This window comes from Salvelinus namaycush, chromosome 3 (genome assembly GCF_016432855.1).
Source record: "Salvelinus namaycush isolate Seneca chromosome 3, SaNama_1.0, whole genome shotgun sequence".
NCBI lineage: Eukaryota > Metazoa > Chordata > Actinopteri > Salmoniformes > Salmonidae > Salvelinus > Salvelinus namaycush.
Window position 1 is genome coordinate 82,552,119 of NC_052309.1, and position 20,688 is coordinate 82,572,806.

General features: G+C 43.8%; 1 pseudogene; it reads right to left on the minus strand.

The window, feature by feature from the left end:
* Positions 1-3,247: 3,247 nt before the first annotated feature.
* LOC120044672 overlaps positions 3,248-20,688 on the minus strand; it is a 33,858-nt pseudogene continuing 16,417 nt past the window's right edge.

Consider the following 20,688-nt stretch of genomic DNA (forward strand, 5'->3'; position numbering starts at 1 on the left):
CTAGAAGGTTGAGGTTTCGAGACCTGCTTCCTGCCTGTTTCAATACAATACTTTATCTATCTCTATCACTCCAGTATCCCTGCACATTGTAAATATGGTACTGGAACTGACGCTGTATATAATATTCTTACTTTCTCGTTTTCTTATTTTTATTTATTGTGTTTTTGTTCTACCTTGTTATTTTTTGTATTACATTCTTGTTGATTCCTGCATTGTTGGGTTTAGACCTGGCAAGAAAGGCATTTCACTGTATATTTGACATTAACACTTCATCAAATCAAATGTTATTAGTCACATGCGCCGAATACAACAGGTGTAGACCTTACAGTGAAATGCTTACTTACGAGCCCTAACCAACAACGCAGTTAAAAAATATATGGATAAGACTAAGAAATAAAAGTAGCAAGTAATTAAAGAGCAGCAGTAAAATAAGAATAGCGAGACTATATACAGGGGGGCACCGGTACAGAGTCAATTTGCGGGGGCATCGGTTAGTTGAGGTAATATGTACACGTAGGTAGAGTTATTAAAGTGACTATCTATAGATGATAACAACAGAGAGTAGCAGCGGTGTAAAATAGGGGGGGGGGGGCAATGCAAATAGTCTGGGTAGCCATTTGATTAGATGTTCAGGAGTCTTATGGCTTGGGGGTAGAAGCTGTTAAGATGCCTCTTGGACCTAGACTTGGCACGCCAGTATCGATTGCCGTGCGGTAGCAGAGAGAACAGTCTATGACTTACGTGGCTGGAGTCTTTGACAATTTTTAGGGCCTTCCTCTGACACCGCCTGGTATAGAGGTCCTGGATGGCAGGAAGCTTGGTTCCGGTGATGTACTGGGCCGTTTGCAGTACCCTCTGTAGTGCCTTGCGGTCGGAGGCCGAACAGTTGCCATACCAGGCAGTGATGCAACCAGTCAGGATGCTCTCGATGGTGCAGCTGTAGAACCTTTTGAGGATCTGAGGACCCATGGCAAATCTTTTCAGTCTCCTGAGGGGGAATAGGTCGTGTCGTGCCCTCTCACGACTGTCTTGTTGTGCTTGGACCATGTTAGTTTGTTGGTGATGTGGACGCCAAGGAACTTGAAGCTCTCATACCACCCATCCTTGTTGGGCAGTACGGTGGCACTGAACAAACATGAACAAATGCTCCAAAAACACCCAGATACGATACCCTTTTAGAAACAAAAATGCTGTCAGTACAGCATGACATTGTGTCATTCCGGACTTTATATTCCATTTATTGCGACTCGAGCTGCTTCCCCAATCCAGCTGTTCCATTCTCTGTGTAGCCTGCTGCTACAGGTAACTGACAAAATAAAAGAAACACCAACATAAAGTGTCTTAATAGGGCATTGGGCCATCACGAGTCACCAGAACAGCTTCACTGCGCCTTGGCATAGATTCTACAAGTGTATGGAACTTCCTGTGTGGTAGCACCTGCTTTCAATATACTTTGTATTCCTCATTTACTCGTGTTTCTTTTAGTTTGACAGTTACATGTAGAACGGACGGAGAGGTATCACTCGAGTCTCAACAAAATGGAATATAACATTGCGGAAGTTAGAAATAACACAATTTAATGTGTACAACATGCAAAGACTTTTGCATTTCTAGAAGTGTTTTTGGCGCCTTTGTTCATGTTGTTTTCAGAGCCCCCATACTGCACAACGAGGATGAGGAAATTGGTTGGGGGTAAGTTTCTCAAAATCAAGTGAAATCACACAAAAAAAGTGTCTGGACCCTTCCACAACATGCTATTTACAGAAACAACGTAGGTTTGGTTGTAAAAAAGCTATAGCAAGGAGCCTACCCTAACGTACAATAACATCCATTGACTGCAAGTGACAAATTGCAGACTAGTGGGCCAGACCCTACTAACCTAACCCATTTGTCATTTCAGTTTAATAAACTCAACAAAAAACGGATTAACTACAGATATCACAATTCCCCCATTTATTGTCATTTCGTTTATATGAATGACACCAGATGTTTGAGCAATATTTATTTTATTGATTTGATATAAAACACAACAACAACATGATTGCAAATTCATGACTTAAATCATCCCTAAAAGCCAAATCACAACATTGATCAGACATGTTTTGTCCTGCCGTAGTCTGTAACAAACAAAGGAAAAGCCCCATACCGTATAGAAGACTGCCATTTCAAAAGTACATTTTCTCCCCAGTTTAAAAGACAAGCAGAGGCTGGATATTCAAACCATGCATTTATATATGTCTTAAAGGACACCATGGTCAACAAAACTATACCAACAGAATTCAGAAAGAGAACGCCTCCACTTTAGAGCTCTACACAGACCTCTTTTTCTCTCTCCAATACAGAGATTACAGCAATTCCATAGCATTGAAAGACATCAATGAATTCAGCATTTTTACAATAGATAACTCTTAAATATACATATTTACAAAACAAAACACAGGATAAAATAACACTCTCCTGAAATCCACCGTTTTACTCTAACTGTTCACAGCGATCTACAACAAACCAAGAATAACAACCAACACATAGTTACATCTTTAATTACATGGCGTCAATTTCCAACCAATAAGAGGGCTTGACTGCAATGAGAAAGAAGGAGGAAATGAGTTTGATCATCCCACACATTTATATCCATATGCATAAAGATTGAGTGTGCTGATTCAAGAGTCTATTTATCAGATCTCTGTGTATCTAGGTAACAAACCCTGAGATACAGTATCAACTGAGATGAAAGAGGACTGAGACACTGAAGAGAAGCACAAAGTATTCAGAGGAATGTGAACTAAATTAAATCAGACTATAATTGACCTCCACATGAGCTTTCTGGCTGGTAGATGGTGCTGGTTGCTGTGTTTTGATGGGACCAATGGAGAGGTTCAAGAGGTTTTTAAAAGACACTCAGTGTGTGTGTGTGGTGTGTGTGTGTGTGTGTGTGTATGTTTGTGAGTGTGTGTTTGCGCGTACATGTATTTGGTGTGTGCCTTGAGACTCCTCTCCAAGTGTTGCCTGGTGATCAGACTGACTATCTCTCTGCAAAGGCAGACCAAGACACAGTTAGTTGGTGACAGTGGTTGGCTTCAGGGTGATACCAGCAACTGTCTGTGGAGAGGCGTTTACCACACCACCAAGTTACAGGAGGTCTGTGAACAACACTCCCTTTTACATAAGTTGTCTAGGGGACAAAATGGATGTACATAGCCACCCCCTGAATGTAGATAGGTGTATACCACACCTATGGGTCCCCCTCTCATTCAGGCTGGGGGCTAGGGGTTGAGCCCCAGGAGAAGATGCTAGCCAGCCTGAAGCCTGAGTCCCTGCGATTGGGGTCGGGGAGGGTCAAGGTCTCTGGGGCTGACTTCTTCCTGGGTCGGTCCTTGGGCACGGAGAGGTACTCTGGAGGCTCCGTGGAGAGGGGGGTGGAGGGGGCGCTGGAGGGCCCGTTGCGGGCCACTGAGGCCAGGGGGGTCTCGGTGATGGAGATGGATGGGGGGAAGGGTCCGATCTTACGGTTGGTGGCCTCCTGGGTGGCCCGCTCGTACTCTCTCACCTCGTCCATGGTCATTTCTTCAGGAGGGGAGAGAGAGGGATATATATTCAACCCCATGACATCTACTGTATGTCTTAGCATTGTAGTGTAATAACACAATTACATTATACAGTAAATACGTATCTGCCTTCACCTGTTGGATTTAAAAGAGCTTACATTTCAAAGGCTCTTGGAGATGAATACAAGCAATACATGAAAAGATGTTCCTTGCTCTGAACACAAATCTGAATTCATCATCAGTCGTGTGTGTTCCAAAGGAGATACAGTAACACAGTCATCATCCTTGCTCACAAGTGTCTGTGTTTGTGTGTGTGTGTCTGTGCTTGTGTGTGTGTGTGTGTGTGTGTGTGTGTGTGTGTGTGTGTGTGTGTGTGTGTGTGTGTGTGTGTGTGTGTGTGTGTGTGTGTGTGTGTGCGTGCGTGCGTGCGTGCGTGCGTGCGTGCGTGCGTGTGTGCGTGTGTGTGTCAAATCAAATTCATCACATGCTTTGTAAACAACATGTGTAGACTAACAGTGAAATGCTAACAGTGACTTGCTCACCTGTGTGTGTGTGTGTGTGTGTGCTTTGGTGTGTGTGTGTGCTTGTGCGCTTGTGTATGTGTGTGTGTGTGTGTGTGTGTTTGGGTCCGTACACGTGTTCTGTGCTGTTCCGGTAGGACAAACAAAGCATTAAGTTTGATGCAGTCAATGACAATGCATGAACGTTTGAGTGTGTTTGAATGGATGACATGAAATGAGTCAGAGAGGAAGAGGGAGATGAGTCACCAGCAGACAGAGAAACAGTGAAGGAAGAGTGAAGACATACGGCTGGCTGTCTCAAGGCTCTCTACCACGTCCAGTGATGGCGGTGGGTGGCAGGTGAGTTTATGATGTGGTATGCTGTGCTTGTTGGACATGGCCAACTCTAATGTTGTTTTTCTCATGCATGTGTTTCTCGTACTCCTGCACATCATCCCAAGTTATATCTGTGGAGATGTTCCAGACCACCACCACGCCACCTGTTAGCTAGCTGGGGTACTTGGTGCAGGAGGAGCAAGGCCTTGTGGGAAGGGTCGGCAAGAGGTCAGGTGGTCACAACCATAAAGAGCTGGGGAAGTTAGCGTAGTCTGCGGGTAGTTAACCATTAGTGACAAACGCTTGATGGGCCAAAAAGCAGTGATAACATGGTCAAAGTAGCCAGAACAACATTAAATTCAGGTGAAACTGCCCAGTATTGTCTGATTCTACATGTAGAGTGCTGCCTTTCCATTGCAGAGCTATGTTACAGGGAAGTGACTGTGCAATGAGAGTAAAAACCAACAAACAGGGCCGGCAATTTTCCAATTGTTTTGTTTCCGAACAGAACCACCATTTTTTTTGTTCTGCTCCAGTTTTCTGACCAGCATGATAAAGTTAGAAACCCGTTCAAACAAGGTTTTTCTGTTCCCTAAACTGTTTCCTTCCCCTGAGAGCCAGTTTCTATAGTGAATTAAGTATCGTCCTGGAATAAAATGCACTTTCAATTGAGAATGATTTAAATCAAAGACTTCACCTGGCTCTGGGAAACCAGCCCCTTGGTGATATAGAGTAAGTCATGGGCAGGTATGGATATATGTTAAAGGTCCAATGCAGCCATTTTTATCTCAATATCAAATCATTTTGGGGTAACGATTAAGTACCTTACTGTGATTGATTTAAATTTAAATGGTAAAATAGAAATAAAAATTTATCTTAGCAAAGAACAATTTCTCAAGCAAGAATTTTTCTAGGACTGTCTGGGATTGGTCTGAGTTGGGAGAACTGAAAACTAGCAGAGAGGTTTGGAACTCTCTTTCTTATCAGTCTATGAATTAATTTACCACCTAGTGATTTAACCAGGCAGGCCACAACTCCATCCCATCAAAACAGGCTGACATTTTAGATAGCTCTTACACTAAAAGGGAATTATCATAATGTTCACAATTTAACAGTATTATTCCAACCTCATACACTCTTAGAAAAAAGTTGCAATCTAAAGCCTTACAGGGTTCTTCGGCTGTCTGCATAGGAGAACCCTTTGATGAACACTTTTTGGTTGCAGGTAAAACTCTTTTGGTTCCAAGTAGAAGCCTTTCTACAGAGGGTTCTACATGTAAACAAAAAGGGTTCTATCTAGAACCAAAACTGGTTGTACCTGGAACCAAAAAGGGTTCTCCTATGGGGACAACTGAAGAACCCTTTTGGAACCATGTTTTGTAGTGTAGTGTGGAAATAAATATAAAAGAAAGAAAATCATGTTTTTTGACTGCCTTTAATGTGAAGTGGAGCAGCGCATTAGTGGGTGGACACAGGGTGGTTTGATATAGTGGTGGTTTATGGTATAAGATACACGCTCTCAGGAATATTATTAGACAAGCCTTAGTAATGTAGGCTGTGGAAGACCACAATGCAAGGATGGAGGGAAGGACCACTGCTGTACAGCAGGGACGTCTTCATTTAGGGCACACAACGTTTTGCAACAGAAAATAAAAACATGTTTTTCTTATTGCACAGGTAGTCCCTCTGATTCAGTTGATTTTCTTCCGTTTGGTGCTAAATTAATATGACCCAGATGATATACAGCCCACAAGAGGTTGGTGCCACCTTAATTGGGGAGGACAGGCTCGTGGTAATGACTGGAGCAGATTTGGTGGTATTGTATCAAATGTGTTTGATGCCATTCCATTCACTCCATTCCAGCCATTATTATGAGCCATCCTCCCCTCAGTGGCCTCCAGTGATACAGCCACTTTCACTGAATCTCCCACAGCTCTTGGAGGAAGGGGAACAATGCAATCTAGATTGACCTAAGGCTATAGTGTATCTACTGTGCTAATTATGTACTGTATACTGGTTCATGTTGTATGTGAATAGGGATAAAGAGCAGGCTCGTGTGGTCTTAAATGTTCCTCTATCTTTAAAGCCAGGCTCTGTAAGTCCCAAATAAAATAGTTACTGACTCTCGCCATGCTCTCACGTTCTCTCATCCTATGACCCATACAGCACTGAGTCAAGTGCTCTCTGTATCTGTGTGCAGACTCTCTGAATCCTTCTCTTGCAGTGGATACATCTCAAGTGGGAGCTTCTCTGATGAAGGTCAGCGAGAAAGCATATTGGTTGTGAGAAATGGGCTTTATAATTTTTTTTTATAAACCTTTATTTAACTAGGCAAGCCAGTTAAGAACAAATTCATATTTACATTGACGGGGACTGGGGCCTGGGATTAAAAAGAACATTTATAAATACATTGAATCATTATTGTTATTATTAAGAATGTTTATGTTCCTTCTCCATGACAATCGTGATGCGTCAGCTTTTTTAAAAAACGTACAGAGTTAAGTACATAATTCTAAATGTACGAAAGAGTGGTCTGGCCTATCAATTGTCTTTTTTCCTAAAAAAAGGCTGCTAACAAATGTAACAGCAGGGTGAGAAGTGTAGTTTCAGTCAGATGTGTTCAAATACCGTTAGAAATGATTTGAAATACTGAAGCTGTGGTTGATTGAGCTTGCCTGTTTCATTGGAACCAATAAAAAAGTATTGGAAATACAAACCCCGCCCACCTGGCCCTCCAGGCAGGTTAAAGCAAATGCTTAAGGTATTTTAAATACTGTAGTATTGAACTCAAGTCTTGTTGCAGTGTACCTTGTGTTTGACCATCCTGGCCACACAGATCCATGTTATAAGCCTTTTGCTCATGTTGAAACAGTGAAGCAAATCAATGAAACAGTGAAGACACGTTTAGACAATACATTCTCAGACTAAAAACATCATACAAAATAATGGTTATTAACACAAATCAATGCTTGTATAGATGAGTTACTGATATTTTGAGATAGCTTTCAGGAAACAGACAAATGAACACAAACTCAAATATACAGATAATAGATAGTAGCAGTGCTTGGTGCCGTGGCCTAGGTCCTACATTAGGCAGAGCGAAGATCATGGTCACATAGAAGTAGATAGTAGTTATGTGCCAGAGGCTGGTCTAGCAGGTAACTGGGCCACTGCAGCACATACACGCCACCCCTCAGTGTGTGGGTAAGAATCCTGGCCCCAGCACTAGTCTGCATCTCCCTCCCTCTCCATCTCCTTACTCAATAAAATACAATACTATGAAATATATATATTTTGAAATGTAATAATAATAATATATATACACACAGTATAAACAAGCTAGCTCACATCTGAGCGTACATGTGAACTAACTGGGACAGAGACAAGACGCAAACTCACCAATCCACTCATCCACCCAGGCAAAGGCTTGTCTGTGTCCTAGGAGCAGGACGTCACGGATAACCTGAGGATGGAGAGAGAAGGATAAGGAAGGTAAAGAGGGAGAGTGAGAAAGAAAGAAAGGGAGGGAGGGAGGGAGAGAGAGAGAAAGAGAGAAAGAGAGAGCAAGAAAGAAAGAAGGGTGGACAGGAAAGGAGGTTAGAAGACTTAGTGAGAGGACAGGTGAGTCAGAGAGGGAAGGAAGCTAGAAGACTTAGTGAGAGGACAGGTAGGTCAGAGGAAAGGAAGTTAGAAGACTTAGTGAGAGGACAGGTGAGTCAGAGGAAAGGAAGTTAGAAGACTTAGTGAGAGGACAGGTGAGTCAGAGAGGAAAGGAAGCTAGAAGACTTAGTGAGAGGACAGGTGAGTCAGAGGAAAGGAAGCTAGAAGACTTAGTGAGAGGACATGTGAGTCAGAGAGGAAAGGAGGTTAGAAGACTTAGTGAGTCAGAGAGGAAAGGAAGCTAGAAGACTTAGTGAGAGGACAGGTGAGTCAGAGAGGAAAGGAAGTTAGAAGACTTAGTGAGAGGACAGGTGAGTCAGAGAGGAAAGGAGGTTAGAAGACTTAGTGAGTCAGAGAGGATGAACTTTAAGAGTTGTTCTCTGTCTTTCTTCCACTCCTCCACCAGTTAATGTTAGCCATGTGTGTCCCTGTATGAGTAATGGTGTGTGTGTGTGTGATGTTAGGGAAAGAGACCCTCAAGCAAGGAGAGGGACAGCTCAGAGGGGGAACAGGGCTTTAGGTAGGGGTGGAGGGGGCTAAATTGAATTGAAGGGAGAGGAAATGGATGTGTGTGTGTGTGTGTGTGTGTGTGTGTGTGTGTGTGTGTGTGTGTGTGTGTGTGTGTGTGTGTGTGTGTGTGTGTGTGTGTGTGTGTGTGTGTGTGTGTGTGTGTGTGTGTGTGAATACAGAAATGGTGGGTGGACATAACTGGACTGACCTTGTGTACAAACTGCTCCACCCGTGTCTGAAGACCCCACACCTCGAACTTGACTGTCACCAGTTTGTAGGAGCACATGATGGGTTCCTGGTTGTCGATCCAGCCCTCCTGCAGAACACCCCGGTCTGTCTTCTCTGATTTAAAGTACCGCAAGTCCTACAGGGAACCATGGAAACACAGTATGAACAGTATTAAAGCTACAGTCCCGGATTGGTACATCCAATGTTGGACTTCTTTTGACATAGTGACATTGAAGAATATAACTTTCACATAGCTCATGAGCATAGTGCCACTGTCTCACCTCATTGTTATGTCTCTATACAGGAATGCAATTTCATTCCTGACACAATGAGTTTTGCAGTAAACATCCTGACAAGTATGAATGAACCATGTTTTCTTTGTCCAGCAGTCCAGCAGAATGGATGGTCGGTACCAGGAGGGTACAAGTCTTATGGAGAGCACAGCCTGGAGCAGCCCGCTGGGGGGGTTTCTCGTTACAAACAGTACCCATTACGCATGAATTAATCACACTTCCCTGGGGACTCATTATACTGTAATGCTCATTAGCAAGGTCAGGTGTCTCAGTGTTGGGATGGTGAGAAGGGATGCATCGCACACACACACACACACACACACACACACACACACACACACACACACACACACACACACACACACACACACACACACACACACACACACACACACACACGCTGTGCACAGGAGGAGAAACCTGGAGGCACTTTACGTGATTGCAGATGAGACGCGTTATAAAGTTTGGTTAGGTTGAGTCAAATTCTTTATTATAAGAAAGAACACTGAACAAAACTAACAAACCGAGACGCTGTACAAATGAGTGCTGAACAGGCAACTACACATAGACAAGAACCCACAAAACCAAAAGGGAAAATGGCAACCTAAATATGATCCCCAATCAGATACAATGATAAACAGCTGCCTCTGATTGGGAACCAATTCAGGTCACCATAGACTTACATATACCTAGATTTACCAAAACCCCGAGACATACAAAAAACCCTAGACAATACAAAACAAGCATACCCACCCTCGTCACACCCTGACCTAACCAAAATAATACAGAAAACATAGATAACTAAGGTCAGGGCGTGACAAGTAAGGACTAGATGGTATACAGTTACGAACAGAATTGACTTAATGTAGCAGTTTAGGAGAATTTACGCAGCAGGATATGTTAATTAACCTAGCAGGTTAGGAGAACTTACGGAGCAGGATAGTAACCTAGCAGGTTAGGAGAACATATACAGCAGGATACGATAATTAACCTAGCAGGTTAGGATAACTTATGGAGCAGGGTAGGATAATTAACCTAGCAGGTTAGGATAACTTATGGAGCAGGGTAGGATAATAACCTAGCAGGTTAGGAGAACTTACGGACAGGATAGGATAATAACCTAGCAGGTTAGGAGAACTTACGGACAGGATAGGATAATAACCTAGCAGGTTAGGAGAACTTACGCAGCAGGATACGATAATTAACCTAGCAGGTTAGGAGAACTTACGCAGCAGGATACGATAATTAACCTAGCAGGTTAGGAGAACTTACGCAGCAGGATACGATAATTAACCTAGCAGGTTAGGAGAACTTACGCAGCAGGATAGGACAATTAACCTAGCAGGTTAGGAGAACTTACGCAGCAGGATACGATAATTAACCTAGCAGGTTAGGAGAACTTACGCAGCAGGATACGATAATTAACCTAGCAGGTTAGGAGAACTTACGCAGCAGGATACGATAATTAACCTAGCAGGTTAGGAGAACTTACGCAGCAGGATAGGACAATTAACCTAGCAGGTTAGGAGAACTTACGCAGCAGGATACGATAATTAACCTAGCAGGTTAGGAGAACTTACGCAGCAGGATACGATAATTAACCTAGCAGGTTAGGACAACTTACGCAGCAGGATATGATAATTAACCTAGCAGGTTAGGAGAACTTACGCAGCAGGATACAATAATTAATCCAGATATGTTAGGAGAACTTACGGAGCAGGATAGGACAATTAACCTAGCAGGTTAGGAGAATTTATGGAGCAGGATAGGATAATAACCTAGCAGGTTAGGAGAATTTACACAGCAGGGTAGGATAATTAACCTAGCAGGTTAGGAGCATTAGGTTAAGGTTAGGACAATGGTTAGGTTTAGGGTTAGTTGAAATGCTACAATTCTACCCCAAACCACCAACAAATGTAGATTTTGATTTATGCGTCACTTTCGTCAGTAACTGCATACCGTCTAGCCACAACCTAGAACCGAGAGTATTTTTTTTATATGGGCAGGAAAAACTTCTGTGCTTTGAGCACATTACCAAGTTATACAGTTGAAGTCGGAAGTTTACATACACTTAGGTTGGAGTCATTAAAACTCGTTTTTCAACCACTCCACAAATTTCTTGTTAACAATCTATAGTTTTAGCAAGTCGGTTAGGACATCTACTTTGTGCATGACACAATTCATTTTTCCAACAATTGTTTACAGACAGATTATTTCACTTATAATTCACTGTATCACAATTCCAGTGGGTCAGAAGTTTATGAACACTAAGTTGACTGTGCCTTTAAACAGCTTGGAAAATTCCAGAAAATGATGTCATGGCTTTAGAAGCTTCTGATAGGCTAATTGACATAATTTGAGTCAATTGGGGGTGTACCTGTGAATGTATTTAAAGGCCTACCTTCAAACTCAGTGCCTCTTTGCTTGACATCATGGGAAAATCAAAAGAAATCAGCAAAGACCTCAGAAAAAAGTTGTAGACCTCCACAAGTCTGGTTCATCCTTGGGAGCAATTTCCAAATGCCTGAAGGTACCACGTTCATCTGTACAAACAATAGTACGCAAGTATAAACACAATGGGACCACGCAGCCGTCATACCGCTCAGGAAGGAGACGCGTTCTGTCTCCTAGAGATGAACGTACTTTGGTGCCAAAAGTGCAAATCAATCCCAGAACAACAGCAAAGGACCTTGTGAAGATGCTGGAGGAAACAGGTACAAAAGTATCTATATACACAGTACAACAAGTCCTATATCGACATAACCTGAAAGGCCGCTCAGCAAGGAAGAAGCCACTGCTCTAAAACCACCATAAAAAAGCCAAACTACGGTTTGCAACTGCACATGGGTACAAAGATTGTACTTTTTGGAGAAATGTCCTCTGGTCTGATGAAACAAAAATAGAACTGTTTGGCCATAATGACCATCTTTATGTTTGGAGGAAAAAGGGGGAGGCTTGCAAGCCGAAGAACACCATCCAAACCGTGAAGCATGGCAGTGGCAGCATCATGTTGTGAGGGTGCTTTGCTGCAGGAGGGACTGATGCACTTCACAAAATAGATGTCATCATGAGAAAGGAAAATGATGTGGATATATTGAAGCAACATCTCAAGACATCAGTCAGGAAGTTAAAGCTTGGTCGCAAATGGGTCTTCCAAATGGACAATGACCCCAAGTATACTTCCAAAGTTGTGGCAAAATGGCTCAAGGACAACAAAGTCAAGGTATTGGAGTGGCCATCACAAAGCCCTGACCTCAATCCAATAGAAAATTTGTGAGCAGAACTGAAAAAGCGTGTGCGGGCAAGGAGGCCTACAAACCTGACTCAGTTACACCAGCTCTGTCTGGAGGAATGGGCCATAATTCACCCAACTTATTGTGGGAAGCTTGTGGAAGGCTACCTGAAACATTTGACCCAAGTTAAACAATTTAAAGGCAATGCTACCAAATACTAATTGAGTGTATGTAAACTAAAGACCCACTGTGAATGTGATGAAATAAATCAAATCTGAAATAAATCACTCCACTATTATTCTTACATTTCACATTCTTAAAATAAATTGATGATCCTAACTTACCTAAGACAGGGAATTTTTATTAGGATTAAATGTCAGCAATTGTGAAAAACTGAGTTTAAATGTATTTGGCTAAGGTGTATGTAAACTTCCGACTTCAACTGGATATCATTGTTCTGGTATAATGTGAATTTGGGTTGCAAAATTCCAGCAACTTTCCCAAAATTCCCAGGTTTCTGTAAATCCGTCTAGTAGCACGAGGACAGATGCAGAGCCTCGGTCTGACGCCATTAAAAGGTAATTTACCACCTTCACAAGTGCAGTCTCAGTGCTATGATGGGGTCTAAAACCAGACTGAAGCATTCCGTATACATTGTTTGTCTTCAGAAAGGCAGTGAGTTGCTGTGCAACAGCTTTTTCTAAAATTTTTGAGAGGAATGGAAGATTCGATATAGGCCGATAGTTTTTTATATTTTCCGGGTCAAGGTTTGGCTTTTTCAAGAGAGGCTTTATTACTGCCACTTTTAGTGAGTTTGGTACACATCCGGTGGATAGAGAGCCGTTTATTATGTTCAACATAGGAGGGCCAAGCACAGGAAGCAGCTCTTTCAGTAGTTTAGTTGGAATAGGATCCAGTATGCAGCTTGAAGGGCTTGTAGCACAGCTATCCTCGCCGTAAGGCGATCGTTCTCCTGTATATTATGAGTACAGCGACTGCAATTAAAAGACATCATGTTAATGTTACTACTTAGCTTCGACTGTTGAAAGTACTGACGAACCATGTCCAGATAAAGCATCCGGAGTGAAAAATTTGAATGAGGGAAAAAAGTTGAGATGGAAAAACTAAAAATATAAACGGTAATAAAAAAGTTAAAAGAAAAAAACGTAAAGTTGTCAGCTAGCAAAGTAAGGTTGGCAACAAAACGCACAGCAACAAAACGCACAGCAACACGTCTGCAAATTCAAGAGGAAGTGACGTCAACCCTGACGTCAACCCAAGACGTCAACTACATACACACACACACATGTATGGAGAGGCAGATAGCCAGTTGGTGATCAGAGGAGTGAGAAGCTGTAAGAGGCTGTTTGAGGAAGATAACACCATGTATTCCTCCATCCCTCCACCCCCTTCCCTCCATCCACCCCTACATCAACCCTCCCTGAGGCTTGTGAAGAGCGAAGAATGGAACGTGAAGGAGAGCAGGGATACAGCGGTGAACATGGTTAATGGCAGCCATGACCAGCTAGAGGTATCTCTCTCTGATGAAACCAGCAGCTAGCTGACCCTCAGGGCTGAGAGGGGAGATATGACCAGCTAGAGGTCTCTCTCTCTGATGAAACTAGCAGCTAGCTGACCCTCAGGGCTGAGAGGGGAGATATGACCAGCTAGAGGTCTCTCTCTCTGATGAAACTAGCAGCTAGCTGACCCTCAGGGCTGAGAGGGGAGATATGACCAGCTAGAGGCCTCTCTCTCTGATGAAACTAGCAGCTAGCTGACCCTCAGGGCTGAGAGGGGAGATATGACCAGCTAGAGGTCTCTCTCTCTGATGAAACTAGCAGCTAGCTGACCCTCAGGGCTGAGAGGGGAGATATTACCAGCTAGAGGCCTCTCTCTCTGATGAAACTAGCAGCTAGCTGACCCTCAGGGCTGAGAGGGGAGATATGACCAGCTAGAGGTCTCTCTCTCTGATGAAACTAGCAGCTAGCTGACCCTCAGGGCTGAGAGGGGAGATATGACCAGCTAGAGGTCTCTCTCTCTCTGATGAAACTAGCAGCTAGCTGACCCTCAGGGCTGAGAGGGGAGATACGACCAGCTAGAGGTCTCTCTCTCTGATGAAACTAGCAGCTAGCTGACCCTCAGGGCTGAGAGGGGAGATATGACCAGCTAGAGGTCTCTCTCTCTCTGATGAAACTAGCAGCTAGCTGACCCTCAGGGCTGAGAGGGGAGATATGACCAGCTAGAGGTCTCTCTCTCTGATGAAACTAGCAGCTAGCTGACCCTCAGGGCTGAGAGGAGAAATGAGCAAATGAGATATGAGATTTGTATAGGGGATTTGTATACAGTCTTAGAAAAAAGGGTTCCAAACGGGTTCTTCGGCTGTCCCCATAAAATAACCCTTTTTGGTTCTAGGTAGAACCCTTTTTGGTTCCAGGTAGAAGTGTTCAACCTGGAACCAAAAAAGGGTTCTTCAAAGGGTTCTCCTATGGGGTCAGCCAAAGAACCCTTTTAGGTTCTAGATAGTGCAGTTTTTCTAAGACCGTATTCACTTAGATATTATGTTATCACCCTCTTACACTTTTTATGACTTTGTGAAATGACCAGGTTTCTAGCACCCAGAGTTCACCCCCCCACTCCTTCCAAAAAAGTACACTTCCACACTTTCTAACATGGGTTTAACAATGGTGGAAACTCACGCCAGCCAATGCTTAGACCAATCATATGGTTTTAAATCCATGCCGGTGAGTGTACAAGTACACACTTGTACTGGAAAACGATGGAGAATTGTGACTGTCGAAGTCCACTGCTGCTGAAACAGTGACTTGGGATTCCTAACCCTTGACTTCTAACCTTTGACCTCCTCACCTCAGACTCCTTGTAGTAGCGCTCTGGGATCTCGTCGTAGGCGATATCCACTAAGCACACCTCTATCTCCTCCTCCCCTTTGGGCTCGCTGTCAAAGATCTGAGGGAGAAAAAGATGGGCATGTCATTTTAGAGAGAGAGAGAACATAATCAACTGTTCTCCAAGTCTAAGATGTAGGGACACCCATGATGAGGACGTTGTATTTCAGCAACACCTTATCTATGTAGATATCAGTGATCTTAGGAGTGAAGCTTAATGAACGGTCATTCCCACAGCAGCCACTAGGTGGAGCTCTGATGTTTGGGTAAGTTGAGTGAGCGAGCATTGCATGATACTGATCGGCCAGAGCTGCCAATCATATAGAGAATCACATTGTTTGAAGGGGGAAAGCGAGGCTTTTAACGGTTATGAATGATTTACTCCTTTCCCTATTAAAGCCATTAGACCTCGTCAGGTGACAGGTGCTTTCGCCCGGAGGATACATTTAGCTCATTTAGCAGGGAGAAAGAAACAGGAGAGACAGAGACAGAGCTGGTGCAGTAATAACCTCCTTGAAATAGTTGAATAATCCAGACAAAAATCCATCCATTACTGACATCAATGTGTATTCATCTACCAACCTTTGCATGATAAGTAGACTGGGAGGATGAAAAACTGAACTGAGTGATGATGTCTTTGAGAGTAGAGGAAGTAAGCCTTGGGAAATTGAGGCATTGATGGGATGAATTTAAAATTCAGCAAATACATACTTTAGTCTCAGGAATGAAGTCAGGGTCGTGTTCATTTTGCACCAAACACAAGAAAATCAGCTGAAACAGGGATTACCTGGAAATGTCCAATAAGAAACGTTTTATAATGGTTTCCGTTATGTCCTAATGAACACGACCCAGGACAGACAGGATCATTTTTATTATATGACATCATGTAAATGTTGTGGAATGGTAATGTGAATGTGTCCCCCACCAGGAAATGAGGTTCAGTGGTGAGAAGAACAAGAAGCAACAGTCCCTGTTTAAAGGACTGGATCAGACATGCAGACAGACACACACAATATCTCCCTATATCTTATTTCCTTTCTATCTTGCTCCCCCTTCTCTCCTTTCTCTGGTTGTCTGAATATCAGTCCTTCATACTGTAGGGAATTCAAATCTGTAGCCAAGGAGCTGTAGGCAATCATCCCTTTCTCCCTGACACACCAACTCTCACAAAAAGAAGATGCAGCAGGTGAACGAGGCTGAAAACAACTGTTGTCTGCATCTCAAATGGCACACTATTGCCTATGCAGTGCAGGGCTCTGGTCAAAAGTAGTGCACTACATAGGGAATAGATTGTCATTTGAGATGCAGATATGTAACAGAGTAAGACCTTGGTGTACTATGGATGTCCTTGACATGTCCTTCAAACCAGAAGAAGGGTGATTAGTTATGAGTAAACCCATTGTGTAACATGAGGCAATAGGCATCCGATAGCAAGCCCAACCAAGATAATACATTATTGAAACTCTCCTAACACAAAGGTATACAATATAAACTCTCCTATCACAGAGGTATACGATATAAACTCTCCTAACACAGAGGTATACGATATAAACTCTCCTAACACAGAGGTATACGATATAAACTCCTAACACAGAGGTATACGATATAAACTCTCCTATCACAGAGGTATACGATATAAACTCTCCTAACACAGAGGTATACGATATAAACTCTCCTAACACAGAGGTATACGATATAAACTCTCCTATCACAAAGGTATACGATATAAACTCTCCTAACACAGAGGTATACGATATAAACTCTCCTAACACAGAGGTATACAATATAAACTCTCCTAACACAGAGGTAGACGATATAAACTCTCCTAACACAGAGGTATACGATATAAACTCTCCTAACACAGAGGTATACGATATAAACTCTCCTATCACAAAGGTATACAATATAAACTCTCCTAACACAGAGGTATACGATATAAACTCTCCTAACACAGAGGTATACGATATAAACTCTCCTAACACAGAGGTATACGATATAAACTCTCCTAACACAGAGGTATACGATATAAACTCTCCTAACACAGAGGTATACGATATAAACTCTCCTAACACAGAGGTATACGATATAAACTCTCCTAACACAGAGGTATACGATATAAACTCTCCTAACAGAGGTATACGATATAAACTCTCCTAACACAGAGGTATACGATATAAACTCTCCTAACACATAGGTATAGAATATAAACTTTCCTATTCAATATAAAAAGGATGAAAGGAAAAAGAGAATTGAAAGGGAGGATGTATGTAGAGAGATGGGAATGGTAGAGATGATCAACCACCACACACAGCCTTTACCCCACAGTTATCCATCTTTTTTTAAACATTTATTTAACTAGGAAAGTCAGTTAAGAACAAATTCTTATTTACAATGACAGCCTAGGAACAGTGGGTTAACTGTTTTGTTCAGGGGCAGATTGACAGATTTTTACCTTGTCAGCTCAGGGATTCGATCTAGCAACCTTTCGGTTACTGGCCCAATGCTGTAACCACTAGGCTACCTGTCGCCCCAATGCATAAATCCATATCCAACTTGATTTGATATGCTCCACATTGAAAGGCTGAAGAAAGAACCACTTCCACTTGACTCGGAGGCCTGGGCCCATATTCATAAAGCCTCTCAGACTTGGAGTGCTGATCTAGGATCAATTTGGACTTTTATGAATTAGATCACATGGACAAGGGGGACCTGATCCTAGATCAGCACTCCTACTAAAGATGTTTTATGAATATGGGCCCTGAAGCCCACAGACTGATTGGTAATCTCACTGATCTTAGTGAGGGAGAGGCTAAACAAGAAATAAACGTGCATTCTGATGAGTTGGCTGGGGCAATTAGCAGGCCATCGTGAATATATTAGACCAGTGTTCTTATTCATCCCAGCATCCCCCTGTTCTGACTCCACCCACTCGTTTAGAAGTGAGACAGAAAAAGATGAGACTGAATGTTGTATGTGGTATTCAAGTGCACACACCATAACCACTCACAGACACACACCATGACCCCTCACAGACACACACCATGACCCCTCACAGACACACACCATGACCCCTCACAGACACACACCATGACCCCTCACAGACACACACCATGACCCCTCACAGACACACACCATGACCCCTCACAGACACACACCATGACCACTCACAGACACACACCACGCACAGTCACACACCATGACCACTCACAGACACACACCATGACCCCTCACAGACACACACCATGACCCCTCACAGACACACACCATGACCACTCACAGACACACACCACGCACAGTCACACACCATGACCACTCACAGACACACACCATGACCCCTCACAGACACACACCATGACCCCTCACAGACACACACCATGACCACTCACAGACACACAACATGATCTCTCACAGACACACACCATGACCACTCACAAACACACACCATGGCCACTCACATACACACACACCATGACCATGCACAGACACACACCACTCAGTCACACACCATGACCACTCACAGACACACACCATGACCATGCACAGACACACACCACTCACAGTCACACACCATGACCACTCACAGACACACACCATGACAACTCACAGACACACACCATGACCACTCACAGACACACACCATGACAACTCACAGACACACACCATGACCACTCACAGACACACACCATGACCATGCAGACACACACCACTCACAGACACACACCATGATCACTCACAGACACACACCATGACCATGCACAGACACACACCATGATCACGCACAGACACACACTATGACCATGCACAGACACACACCATGATCACGCACAGACACACACCATGACCACGCACAGACACACACCATGATCATGCACAGGCACACACCATGATCACGCACATACACACACCATGACCAAGCACAGACACACACCATGACCACTCACAGGCACACACCATGACCACTCACAGACACACACCATGACCACTCACAGACACACACCATGACCACTCCGTCACACACCATGACCACTGACAGACACACACCATGACCACTCACAGACACACACCATGACCCCTCACAGACACACACCATGACCCCTCACAGACACACACCATGACCACTCACAGACACACAACATGACCTCTCACAAACACACACCATGAACATGCACAGACACACACCACTCAGTCACACACCATTACTACTCACAGACACACACCATGACCATGCACAGACACACACCACTCACAGTCACACACCATGACCACTCACAGACACACACCATGACCACTCACAGACACACACCATGACCATGCAGACACACACCACTCACAGACACACACCATGATCACTCACAGACACACACCATGACCATGCACAGACACACACCATGATCACGCACAGACACACACCATGATCACGCACAGACACACACCATGACCATGCACAGACACACACCATGATCACGCACAGACACACACCATGACCACGCACAGACACACACCATGATCATGCACAGGCACACATCATGATCACGCACATACACACACCATGACCAAGCACAGACACACACCATGACCACTCACAGACACACACCATGACCACTCACAGACACACACCACGCACAGTCACACACCATGACCACTCACAGACACACACCATGACCCCTCACAGACACACACCAAGACCACTCACAGACACATACCATGACCACTCACAGACACACACCATGACCACTCACAGACACACACCATGACCATGCACAGACACACACCACTCCCAGTCACACACCATGACCACTCACAGACACACACCATGACCACTCACAGACACACACCATGACCACTCACAGACACACACCATGACCACTCACAGACACACACCATGACCATGCAGACACACACCATAACCACTCACAGACACACACCATGACCACTCACAGACACACACCATGACCATGCACAGACACACACCACTCACAGACACACACCATGACCACTCACAGTCACACACCATGACCACTCACAGACACACACCATGACCATGCACAGGCACACACCACTCACAAACACACACCATGACCACTCACAGACACACACCATGACCACTCACAGACACACACCATGACCACTCACAGACACACACCATGACCCCTCACAGACACACACCATGACCACTCACAGACACACACCATGACCATGCACAGACACACACCACTCACAGACACACACCATGACCACTCACAGACAACCATACTGACATTGTCATTGCTGCCTTTGTTGTCCTCATACTTGGTCTCTATGTGAATGGAGAACTTTGGCAGAAAGGAACACTAGAGAAGAGGAGAGAACAGCAGGAGATTACACACAGAATAGAGACACATTAAGACAATATTTTGAATTGGTATGCTGAGTCCCAAATAGTACACTATTGCCTATGTAGTGCACTATTGTTGACCAGGACGCACTATGTAGGCCCTATT